Source organism: Microtus oregoni, unplaced genomic scaffold, assembly GCF_018167655.1.
Source record: "Microtus oregoni isolate MIOR12 unplaced genomic scaffold, Mior012 000006F_ref0000085, whole genome shotgun sequence".
Lineage (NCBI taxonomy): Eukaryota > Metazoa > Chordata > Mammalia > Rodentia > Cricetidae > Microtus > Microtus oregoni.
In genome coordinates, this window is record NW_024543065.1 from 11278688 (window position 1) to 11291811 (window position 13124).

General features: G+C 40.4%; 2 pseudogenes; both read right to left on the reverse strand.

The window, feature by feature from the left end:
- Positions 1–1053: 1053 nt before the first annotated feature.
- On the reverse strand, positions 1054–1517 carry LOC121449025 (annotated as a pseudogene).
- Positions 1518–3348: 1831 nt separating this feature from the next.
- Positions 3349–4214, reverse strand: LOC121449275 (annotated as a pseudogene).
- Between the last annotated feature and the right edge of the window lie 8910 nt (positions 4215–13124).

Consider the following 13124-nt stretch of genomic DNA (forward strand, 5'->3'; position numbering starts at 1 on the left):
TGCTCTGTGGGAGGATAGTTCCACATCTATGCACACTCAGGCATCACTAACTGAAATCAGTGGGTTTTAAAACAAAAACAGTGTAGAAATAGAAGAAAAAGAAGACAAAAAGGTGTAAGGGGAAAGAATTGTTTGGATCTGGGTAGAATGTTAAGGGATATTTGGGTTAGATATGATCAAGATACCTTGTATACATGTACAATATTATCAAAGGATAAATAAAATTTCTAAAAATATTTGCCTTTTAACTTTTTTACCAACTCAAAGTATCCACTTTCTGTTAGTATTTGCATTCCTTTGTGCAGAATCAATTTTGTTTCTTATACTTTGGGAACTTGGTGACGACCATAGTTGAATCCCTGACAATAAATGTCAAATTTAACAATTGACCTTTTCATTAGGGAATCTTATCATCTTAATATCCTTTGTAGTACACATGGACACATGTGATTTCACCAGTGGGTGAATAGGTAAGGCATCCTAGTTAGGTTTTCTGTTGATGTGATAAAGAACATGATCAAAAGCAACTTGGGGAGTAAAAGGTTTATTCCTGTTTTACAAACCTTAATTCACACTCCATCACAGAGGGAAGTTAGGATAGAAACTCACGACAGGATCCTGGAGACAGGAACTGAAGTAGAGGGCACTGAGAAGTGATGCTTCTGACCTGCTCCTCCTAGCTTGTTAAGTTTCCTTTCTTACACACTCTGGACCCACTTGCCCAGGGATGGTACCCTCAGAGCTGGTTAGGCTCTTACCATCCATTAGAAAAAAATCCTTGCAGGCTTTTATACTGAATAATCTTATAGGGGATTCTTTCTCAATTGAAATCCCTTCTTCCTAGATATGCTTAGATTTGTGTTAAGTTGACAACAACCAAAACAAAAAAGTTCTCCTTCCAGTTTCCATTTTTTTTTTTAAAGTTAGGGTCATTTGTTGGGGCAGATGGGAAATGGGGGAGAGACAGTCTTCAGGGTTTGAGAAAAAGCTTAGAGCAGAGAAGCCCATCCTGGGAGAAAGAACAGATGGCCAGGTTGCCAGCTTGTGAGGTTGTCAAGGGGTGCCCAGGGGAATGGTGAAGGAAAGGTAGTACCCAAGAGCACACCAGCGGGGCCGGTAGATCTGGAAGATGGTGATCCAGGTGGTGAGAATAATTACCTAGAAGAGGAAGCCCACAGCTGAGCGCCAAACATCTATAACGAAGAACAAGGGTAGTAAGAGTTGGCCTCTCCCAGGCCCGCCTTTTTATCTCCTGCCAGAGATCTCCCAGAGGTCTGGAGCCTCTATCATCCCTCCAACCACCCACTACCCTGTTTGTTTTGTTTGTATTTTGCTGGTGCCCTAGAACTCACAGCCTTTGATTTGGCTCTGCTCTGCTCTGCTGGGGCGAGGAAGGCCTCTCCGAAGAACTAGAAAATGTTGACCAACCAAAGAAAAGGCAGGAATGCAAAACCACCAATATAGTACTTCTGGCACAGATTCAACTTCTCCTCATTGGACACCTGCTCCAAGTTCATAGCTGCGCTGGAGGCTGGTGGTTCTAATTATCTGCAGACCAAGACCCAAACGACAGGCACGAGATCATGAACTACCACGCCCCTATTACGACAAATTAGATAAAGGGGGGGGGGGTTGCTACCAGGAGGGTACCTCTGTGCCCTCGAACAGGCTGGTGGGGAGAAGTTCTTTATCTAGTTAGGGTGCGTGAGACAACCCCCAAATCACCAGTGGAGTTTATCCCCAGTTTCCATTCTTTATTGCCTTTGGAGACAGTCTTGTAATGTCCTATCTAACATAACCCTAGTCGTGTGTTTAAATTGCTTATCCTCTGATTCTCTTAAACTACATATTCACTCGTGGAAGAAGACTTTTTTTTCCATCTAAATATGTATCTGAAAATGTAGAGTTGTCAATCAGAGAGTTTGAAGTATCAAAAACATTGATTTAATATTAAAGGACCGGTAGAAATATGGGATAGAAAGGGAGAGAGGTCACTTGCTCAGAGGAGCTTAGTTGGGAGACTGGATTGTCATTCTTGTCCATCCCTTGGACACACGAAGTTACATTCAAGGCTACCTTTATCTCCCTTCACCACCTCTCTTGATCACTCAGTCTCTTTCTCTCTGGCATTCTGTTGAACTGAGTAATGTGTAGTAACAGCATCTCCCAGAGGTTTTGTGGGGATTAGAAGCCCCTATTAATTGTTCAGTCTTTGCTGTAGAATGAAGAGGCTTTGGCACAGAATCAAATTATTGATGTCACAGAAAACAGAACATATTTTGCATGTTACATTATGTAGTTACTATGGAACAAGGTGATGTGTGGGTGGAGGCCACTTGTTCATTCCCGACTGCTCAGAGCACAAAACAAAGAGAAACTATTTTATTTAAATCACTGCTTGGTCCATCCCTTAAGCATATTACTAGATAGCTCTTTTATCTTTGGTTAACCCATTTATATTATTTTATATTTTACCATGAGGCTCATAGCCTACTGGCAAGGTTCTGTCTGGCAGCTTGTATCTTTCTCCTCTGGTGGCTCCACAGCTTCTCCCTGATTCTGTGTTCTTTCCCCAGCATTCAGTTGAGTTTCCCACACATAGCTCTATTCTGCCTTGTGCAGGCTCAAAGCAGCTTCTTTATTAACCAAAGATAGTAAAACATATTAACAGCATACAGAGGGGAATTCCACATCACCTCCCCTTTTCTGTATAAATAAAAAGAAAGGTTTTGACTTAAACATAGTAAAATTACATATAACAAAACAGTTATCAAGCAAGAATTATGGTTACAATACTTATATCTAATTTATCTTTTATCAAAACTAAGGAAAACTATAATTATGACTACTCTTAAACTCCATCAAATATTATATATATATATATATATATATATATATATATATATACACACACATATATATATCCAATACTGTGGCCCATTTAGAGGTCTTTTTTTTTTGAAAATTCTTACAAAATGGATTTTACACAAAGTAGGTTGACAATAGAACTGCTTTTCCAGAAAACAGAAAGATGACAAAAGTTCTTAGTTCTTTCATGACATAGTAACACTGTCATCAGAAGTCCAAAAGGCACTGTAATGGCAATCACAAACACTCAGGAGACAGTGAAACTGTGAAAAGGAGGACTGGAACCAAGTGTGCTGACACTAGCAACCAGAAACCCGAGTGGAGCCTGGGCCTGGCCGACACTCAGCAGGTCACCACCCTGTTTATCCTTCTTGCTCCTCATGAAGAGACCCCGAGGGACTTGAAGTGCGATCTGCAGTTCAGTGGTCCTGTGTCAGCGCTGTCACGGTTCCTACTCTTCTCTGGAGCTGACAAAGTTCATCATTTTGCTACTCTGGAAGAATTTATTTTCCTGATATCAGCGTGGCTTACAATCAATGTCCCATTTCTGAATTTTCCAACTTGTCCATTTGACAAAATGCTGGGAGCCGACTTTTTGGATCTCCTGTCCTCCTGTACTTTCCTCTTCTTTTTCTTGAAAATGTCTGTGTCCCAGGCCAATCTCTCTTCTTTTTCCTGCGCTCTCCTTTTCCCTTTGATTTGTTGCTGTAAAACCTTGTAATTCACGTAACTTCTTTTGGGAGCCTTAGTCCCCAGCACGATAGCTCGCTCCCGTTCCAGGACTCTCTCTTTTCCTTTGCCATAGCCCGTGATCCCAAAGCGGTGTACTTCCAAACGAGCCTTTTCTAGCCTTTTCTAGGTTAAATTCTTGAATACCCACATCTTTTTCAAGGGCCCTTGTTTTATCCTTTGCATGCTCTTCTTGACCCGGTTTTAGTTTTCTTTTACATCTGCTTTGAAACTCCACCACGTCCACGAGCCTGCTGTTGTTCTCTGGGGCAGAGAGCGACACTGCATTAGTAGCAGGGACTTCTGCTCCTGAAGGGGGTGCTGAGAGGGTAGCGGAAGCAGTGTAGCTCTTTTCTGAGTTCCTTGAAAAAGCTGGAAGCACTCTTCCTCTGGCCCTTTATGAGAGATCTAGGCAGGGGGAGTGGCGCTGCTGTAACCTCTGCTGTGGTCTCCACGTTTCTCTTCTTTTCTCTCTTTTTCTTGATCCTTTTAGGCTCTGTTTCACATTCCGTCTCTTCCAGGTCGTAGAGGGTCCGCAGCACCTCATCCAGGAGTGTCTCAGTGCCAGGAGGCTCTGCGGAGTCCTATTCTCGTTCCTCCGCCGCCGCCATGGGCATCTGCACGGATCTTCAAATCCAGCCCACTTAGAGGTCTTTCTTTTTTTTTATCTGAATCTGTCTTTATTGCATATCTGTAATCCTTTTCTGACTGGGACTGGGACTGCTTCTTAAAATGCAAAGCAACATGGCTAGGACTAAGGCTGCTTTGCCTTTCGGCTCGGGATAATCTAACATGGTGGAGGTCTGTTCACTGTGTCTGAGACTGCCAGGTGGGAGCTACAATCATCACTTCAACTCTGGCAACAAATTAGTCCATGCTGCTAACAAGTAACTTGCAGCACACTGCCTACATTTCAAGGTATCAGGCAAGTGGTGAGCTTTGGCTCTACAACTGTCCATTCCCCTCATCATCCGTATCACTTTATGCTTCAGATGCCTTGCCAAGAAGTTAGGTTTTACTGTACTGGATGAGAGGAGAATTGCAACAGCTTCTAAATTGGGTTGAAGTTAACTAAATGTCTCTTAGTCCTTTCTTTGCAGTGAATCTGCATTTGGATGAATACCGAACACTGAGCATGAAATCTTTTGCAGTGTCTTTTTGGAGGAGATTGTTGATTTAATTTTGCCTGAGGAGACCCGGGCAAGCATCTTACTGTTCTCCCTAGGTAGGAAGCCATCGACATACTGTATTAGTCAGTTTTCTGCTGGTTTTACAAAACAGCCATGGACAAAAGCAGCTCATAGCAGAAGTTCATTTGGGCTCATATTTCTAGAGAGATAACAGTCCATCATGGCAGAGAAGCATGGCAGTAAGTAGTGGGCATGGTGGTTGGAGCAGGAAGACAAGAACACACATTTCAGAGGAAAGCATGAAGGAGAAAGAGAAGAGGGAGGGAGGAAGGGAGGGATGATGTAGAAGAGTCTTTATATATCTGTTGTTTCATTGGTTGATTAATAAAGAAAACTTCTTGACCTGATAGGTCGTAGTAATAAGGGCGGCGGGGCTGCGTCCCCAGCACCCCAGCCGCCCGCACGGCTAGCTTATGCTCGAAATAACAACACACAAAATGTATTCATTTAAACACTGCTTGGCCCATTCTCTTCTAGGCTAATTCTCACATATTAATTTAGCCCATTTCTAATCGTCTGTGTGTAGCACCCCAAGGTGCGCTTACCGGGAAGATTCTAGCCTATGTCCATCTCTCTCAGGCGTCTGCTCCCAAGAGGAGAGCTGTCGAGACTGAGCTCACTTCCTCTTCCTCCCAGCGTTCTGTTCTGTTTACTCCTCCCACCTATCTTCTAACCAATAAAATGGGCCAAGGCAGTTCCTTTATTAGCCAATGACCTTCCTCCATCAATAGGTCAGAACATAGGTGGGTAGAGTAGACAGAACAGAATGCTGGGAAGAAGGGAAGTGGGTCAGATGCGACAGAGCCAGCCTCCAGGTCAGACATGCTGAATCTTTCCCAGTAAGCCACCACTTCATGGTGCTACACAGATTATTAGAAATGGGTTAAGCAAGATGTGAGAATTAGCCAAGAAGAGGCTAGAGCTAATGGGCCAGGCAGTGTTTAAAAGAATACAATTTGTGTGTTGTTATTTCTGGGGCTAAGCTAGCTGTGTGGGAGCCAGGCGGGACGAAAAGCAGGTCTGCTTGCCTCATCACTATAGGAGGGAGGGAGAGAGAAAGAGAGAGAGCACAATTGGAAGCAGTGGCATGAGGTAGTGAACTCCCAAAGCCTATCTCCAGTGATATGCTTCCTCCAGCAAGGTCACACCTCCTCAGCTCCCCAAAATTGTGCCACCAAATGTTTAAATTTCAGAGCCTATGTGCCTGAAATTCTCATTCACGTCACTGCCTAGGCCAGTATAAGAATTCCGCCAAAGCCCAACTTGGTAAATGAAGGTGTTTATTGTATTTCCAGAAGCATGGGAGAATGGATACTTGAAGGAACACGAGTGACCCTAAAACAACTGCATTGACACAAAGTCCCACGTCTTCATGAATGAGAACTATGTGGATGCTGAATAATGGAATTTCATAGTTAAAAGTCTACTTCCTGTGTTCACAGTATGTCCTGAGATTATTGTGACTGGTAGAGAGAGGATACAGTATGGTTGGAATCCCTGGCAGGGGTCTGGTGAACCTGGTCATGGGCCCCTTCTACCAGGAATTGTCAATAGTTTATTATTATTAGCACAGACCACAGCTTATTTGTTGCCATGAGTGTGAGATCCAGGGCATCTCTACACTAAGATGGCTGATTGGGTGATCATATTATCTACATACTACAACAAAATGATTAACTTAACCCAGAAGGAATAAGAGATGAGGGTTAGGTCTTTAGTTTGTTTCTTACCCCACTTCCATCTACTCCAAGATGCAGGCATTCCACATGGTCTGCCACATGTGCTCAGTTGTTGTCATGTGAAGCTATGCCAGTTTTCTTTGATGCGTGTTGTTTTTGCTGTTCTTGGTGGTTTCCTGTTTTCTTACTCTTGCGGCACTGGGCATCTTCATTTTCTTTTTAACCTGCCTCTTCCCATTCAAATAAAGCATTAGGTTTCAAGCTTTGTTTTTTTTTTTCACTCCTGTTATCTACCAGACTTTGGTTTGGACCAGCAATGACTTATTGTTTTGAAATAATTATAATGGATAATTTTTTTAAATGTAGAATTTAACAAAAATTTCTTCTCTGTCTATTTTCCCCCTAGATTTCTAATATAGTAACTTTTTATATTTAGGATGAACCAGTAATAATCTATGATTTTATGTAAGGTTTTACTACTTAGAATTATTTGGTATGGATTTCCCTAAAATTCAATATATTCATAAAACTGTAGATTGGACAGTGCTCAATGATGCTAGCAGTATTCTCAGTCTTAAAAACATTGTGTAACACACTGAAGTATCCCAAGATGAATCTTTAAGTATGTTCTAGTACGTTGATTTAATCCATTCCCTTGTTAAGTGACACATACATATTTCTAATTTTTGCTCTTATGAGCAATACTACAAAAAGACTTTTTATAAATGGTGCTCTGTGCCCCTGTTTCAATGTTGATCTGGGACCAATAAAATATTGTTCTGAGACCGAGAGAAATCGCAAGGAAGATCACTGGAGATGAATAATACGTATGTCTGTTTCACATCTTTCATCATCTCTACAAAGTTTTATTATCATCACTTCATTTATACTCACAGGGGTCACCTAAAACCACAGGAAAAAAAAACAGATATTTACATCACTATTCATAACAGTAGCATTAGTGCAGTCATGAAGCAGCAATGAAAATAAACTTATGATTGGGGGTCATCACAACATTAGGAACTGTGTTAAAGAGTTGCAGCATTAGGAGGATTGAGAATTATTGTTATAGATTATGTAGAGTGAGAAGACTTATCTGAAACTTTCATCCTTATATGCATGTGTTATAAATGGTTCTCTAGCATTTCTAGGGTACATAGTGAAATTGAGGGGAAATCCTAATAGCTCATGTTAAAGATCTGAACCAAAAATAGAGGAACCTTAAACATTGATTAGAGAGTGAAGAAAACAAGGTAATCAAAAGATATTTTGTTTGTAGGTATGATAACAATAGCTATAAATTATGTGATACCAGTGTAAGACAGAAGATGCCTACAATGACTGATAAAGTCTAGCTTGAACTGCTGATTCAATTACAGTGAAAGAGAGGAGTGCTTACCCAGCAGGGAATGAAATTTCCAGTTTTCCATTTCTGACAAATTAGACATGGAGTCTGGAGGATGTATATTTGGAAATATTCAGGAGGTGGTATAACTATCATCCCAAGTTTAGAACAAGAGGTGTAAACTTGAGAGTTATAGAAGTACAGGGCAGCACCAGTGAGAATAGTCATGCTGCCCATGATGGAATCATTGTCAATGAAAAGGTGAGACTATAGGTAGAAACAGAAATGAGAAAACAGCAATGAACCAGTGAAGAAGTGTTTGCCGACTTTCCTAGAATGTAACACAGCAAGTAGAGGAAATAGCACGTTCAAGGAAGATTGCTGCTAATGCAATTCAAGATCACTGCTGTGAAGTAGTTAACAAGAAGGCCACTGCTGTGCTGGCCACAGGACAGAACACTTGCCTGTAGTAGGAGCTGCGGGCTGCGTTCCTGCTACCTGGCTCCGGGCCGCCTGGCTAGCTTATGCCCCAAAATAATTACACAGAAATTGTATTCTTTTAAACACTGCTTGGCCCATTAATTGTAGCCTCTTAATGGCTAATTCTCACATCATGCCTAACCCATATTTAGTAATCTGTGTAGCACCAGTCTTACTGGGAAAGATTCAGTATGTTTGACCTGGCGGCTTGCTACATTGCGTCTGCCCTGGAGAGAAGAGGCATGGTGTCTGGTTCACTTCCTCTTCCTCCCAGCATTCTGTTCTGTTTACTCCACCCACCTATGTTCTAACCTAGAGCAGTTTCTTAATTAATTAACCAATGAAAGCAACAGAATGATATGACACTCCCACATCACTTGCCCATGTCAAGTTGTGAGGATCCAGAATGGTTAATATAAGCAAACTACAAAGGGACAGTGACCGGAAACACACGGGCTCTCTGAGATGAGAAGCCATGGCCTTGTGTAGACAGCAATGATAAAGGATTTCCTCCTCTTTCCTCAGGTTAAAATGTAAAAGATATATATTTTCTTGTTTTTGTTGAAACAAGTTTAAAATTTCTGTCAGGAGGTACTGCAAAGGCTAAGACCTAAGAGCTGTTGTCACCATGATTAAAATGCTGGACTGCTGAAGTTGAGGCTGTGTAAAATGTAAATTCTCAGGTCTTACAGCAACACGTGTGAAGTAATTAACATTCGAATAGCAAGTTTCAGTAAAGGAAGCAGAGGCATTAATTTGACTGAAAACTTGTGACTGAATGTAAAATAAAGTTCAGAGAAGGTGAGAGTGGCAACATGTGATGGGAATTAGAGGCTTCTATTTATTTTTCAATTTCTCATTTGCCTCCCATCTTGAAGTGTTCAATACACTGAATGTAAGTCAGATATAAATAAGAACAATGTGACTTTCTTGTCTGAAATAAATAATACTATAATTTAGAGTTTGGTGTTCTACTTTTCCTATATGACTGCCTACATAATCAGCTTATCTATGTAGTTTCTATGGCTCAGTTTCTTTATGTGATAATTATCCCACGTGCAACAAAGATAACGTGAGGATGAACCCCAGAAGAAATAAATCAGAGGCAGGACATTGCTTCATCACCTGTATTAGCATTCTGTTTGGGTCATGACCTTGAAACTTTTTTTAATGCACTTTAATGAAAATGCCTTTATGAGTTTACAGTGAAATTGGCTTAGCAACAACCCCACGCAGGCAGAAATGAGTGATCAGGTCACAGAAGTGAAGTTGATAAGACTGGTGACTGTGTGGTTATAAGAAAACACAGATGTCATCATTAATTAGCTTGTTTCTTTTCATTTGAGTGAGGGTCTTACTATGTTGCTATGAATGGTCCAGAACTCACTATGTAGACCAGACTGCCCTTGAACTCACAGAGATCCTCCTGCCTCTGCTTCCTGAGTATAGGATTAAGGGATTATGTCACCATGCCTGACTATTATTAATTTTTTTTCAGATTAGCTTTTATATTTCTGATAGCTTATACTTTCATCAAATTCCATGAAATAAACAATCTTAGTCATTTGCAATCTTGCTTCATGTCCAACTGTGAAAAACAATAGCAATCATATAAACCCTACACCTATATACATGTAATACTTAGAAAATATCTTTTATCCTGATAGGTCAAATCACTAATAAATATGGTATGTTAAACCAACTACGAACATAAACACTTTTGGTAGAGAGACAGTTTGTGTTTGCAGCTGTGATGGTCTGTTTCCAGAGATGACTACCCACATTAAATTCCCTTAGGGCAGAGATCTTGCACTCTTTCTGTCTCTGAAGTCAGAACTTAACTTACTGCTCTAAATATAGATGATGATCAATGGTATTTCTGAAATATTCAGCAGAATGGAAAAAGCATGCTCTAAAAGAGAAATTACAATTTGAAATGTTATTAACTATAGGACAAAAATTCCATTGATAGAAATAAGATCCTTGCTGACCAAGGATCCTATTTTGAATGTGTGACACAAACCTTAATTAATCGTGAGTTACACTGTGTGGCCATTGACATAAATGTCTTTCTTTTCTTTCCTCCTCCCCCCTTTTTTTGCAGCATTGAATCAAGTAAGCACACACCGCTTTGTGGGGCTGGTTTGGAGTGGCCAGAATGATGATTGGTAGCATTGATTGATTGTCTTGGGTGAGAATGCCATTTCCCTTCATCCCTGAAACTTAGCCTTCATAGTGTTTCCTTGACCAGTGTTTTCTCAGCAATTCCTATGCTTTTGAGTAGGAAGGCTTGCTAGACCACAAACTTCCAAACTCAATTTTTGTGTATCCTGATGATAATTCTCAAATTTCTGGACTGAATGTAAACATCGGTGTGCTCTGTTTAAACTGAAGTTTACTAAATGTTGGCAAAGATTTGATGAGAAAAATAAGATGGTTTATTTGTATCCATAGAGCTGCTTAGAATATTTAAGAGCTCAAGCAGAGTAATCCATACTTGATATATATTAGCATGTCTGTCTTGGTCATCACCTGTATTGTCACTTCTGACCGTGTTACTTCTACCTCTTCCATCAAAGTCTTCTCTGGAATGTATTAACTTCTTTTTTTTCTGTCTGATATTTGCCTTGTCTCTACGGTTGCATAGTTTGATTCCTCATCATCTCCATCTGTGTCTACCCTGACTCTATATTCTGGTAATGATTGCACATGTCTACTACAATGCCGGCAGCATTTTAACAAGACCCTAAGCAATCCCTACAAGAAGTAATATATAGACATGGTTCACATTTCCCTTTACTTATTAATAATAAGTTTGTAGTGCTTACTCTGGCAAATGTAGTAAGTGCTATCAGAGCGATGACAATATAATTCAATTCTAGATGATTGCCATTGTAACCTGCAGTTGAACTATGTATCTGAGTATGTTAATAAAACCACGAATATAAGCCGGAATCAAAGGAACAATTCATAGGGTTTCTAAAGCCAAGTTCTACTACTTAAGGAAATCTGACTTAGGATAGAGATAATGCCCTCAGTGTGTCTGTAGATAGGATGGGTTTATTTTTAGTATGTCATGCATCAATTTTGAAAGCAAAATTTTAGAAAGCCAAAATTATATTGTCTAAATTATAGTTTGCAAGCATCTCATGAAGAGCATACCCACAGCATAGACTTGGAAGAACATAAAACAATGAACTACTAAAAAAGTGTGTGTGTGTGTGTGTGTGTGTGTGTGTGTGTGTGTGTGCCTGACCACATATTTTGTATTGTCCATTTAGGTTCTCCCAAGTCTATGATAAATCCAATATAAATCCCTTATATTCAAGGCAATAAAGAGAAATGAATTTGTTAAGATTGCTCTTTCACAAACTATTTTTAGCTTTTCAAAAATCTCAGCTGAGATTTTGCTCTACCTGGAAGCTAACAGGTTAGCTTGCCAGTTTCATGCTGTTGGCAGAAGACATAAGGCTCCTTATGCAGACACAAAGGAACTTATCATTAGCAGCTGTACTTTTCCATGTGGACTCTCCATGACTCAGTTCTCCAAAGGCAGTGTGAATAAGATTAGGTGATGCCTGTATACCCAGTGACACGTTAAAAGCTTGGGTTCTGGGGCTTGGGAGCTTGAGTCTTTTATCATGGCAGTAACACGTTTTGCTTTGTCCTCTGAAGACAGCCATTATTGTCACTAAATTGATCAGTGTACAGACTGCCTCTGCTTTTAACTGTTCTTTGCTGTGAAAATATCCGTAAGGCATATACTGACTGCTGGTTATGGTGGTATAAATACCATATCATACCATATAATCCAAACACTTTGGAGGTTAAAACATAAGGATCATAAGTCTGAGGCTAGCGTGGACTACACAGTAAGTTCAAGGCCAGAACAGGGTACACGGTAAGACCCACTCTCACAAAATAAATAAATAAATAAATAAATCTTATCAAATCAAAAGCAAAGCAAAACAATCCCTCTAAACCCACCACCACCGAAGACCACAAAGTCTGGAAAGATTTCAGACAGCGTCTCTACCCAGATGTGAGGGGATAAAGCAATGAAAAGTTATCTTCCACTGTTATTGCTCTCTTCTGCATCACATGGCTTCTGCTGAACTTTCCTATGAGGTGGCAACTTGCTTGAGCACTCTGGCTAATGTGACTCTAAAGGCTAAGACCAAATCTGCTCACTGAGGCCAATAAAACATTCAGCTAAGTTTCCTCTGAACAGGACCGAAGGTGGCAGAATGAGGCCAACCTGGTAATTTCACACAGTTCAGATTTGCCACATCCTTTTAAATGAGAAATGTTCCTAGCATCCATGTGCTTTGTGGTTTGAGAAGACATGTAGCATCTTCCTTCTGCATGGGGGGGATTGTCAAACCATGTCAGTGGTGAGCTGTCAATATTGGTGACTATTTCACATTCCTTAAAGGCGGGCGGGTTTGTTGTCTCAGTGAAGGACTTAGAGCCCATCACGGTGGAGAAATCATACAGCATGAGCATGAAGCAGCTGTACACATGGCATCAGCAGTAAGGAAGTAGAAGAGGTAAGTGCCAGTGCTCAGTTTGCTTTCTCCTCTTCGTTCAGCCCAGTACAATAGTCCATGGACATTTCCCACTTACACTCCGGGTGGCTCTTTCCACCCCAATTACCCTAATCTAAAAAAAAAAAAATCCATTATAGATAATTTCTAGAGGCTTGTCTTCCAGGTAATTCTAAATTCTGATTGACTGCTATCTCTGTCAAATTCTTATAACTGGTATTAAAAAATTAAAACATGATTCAAGAATGAACTTTCAGTATTTTCTATTTAAATGATATAAATGCCC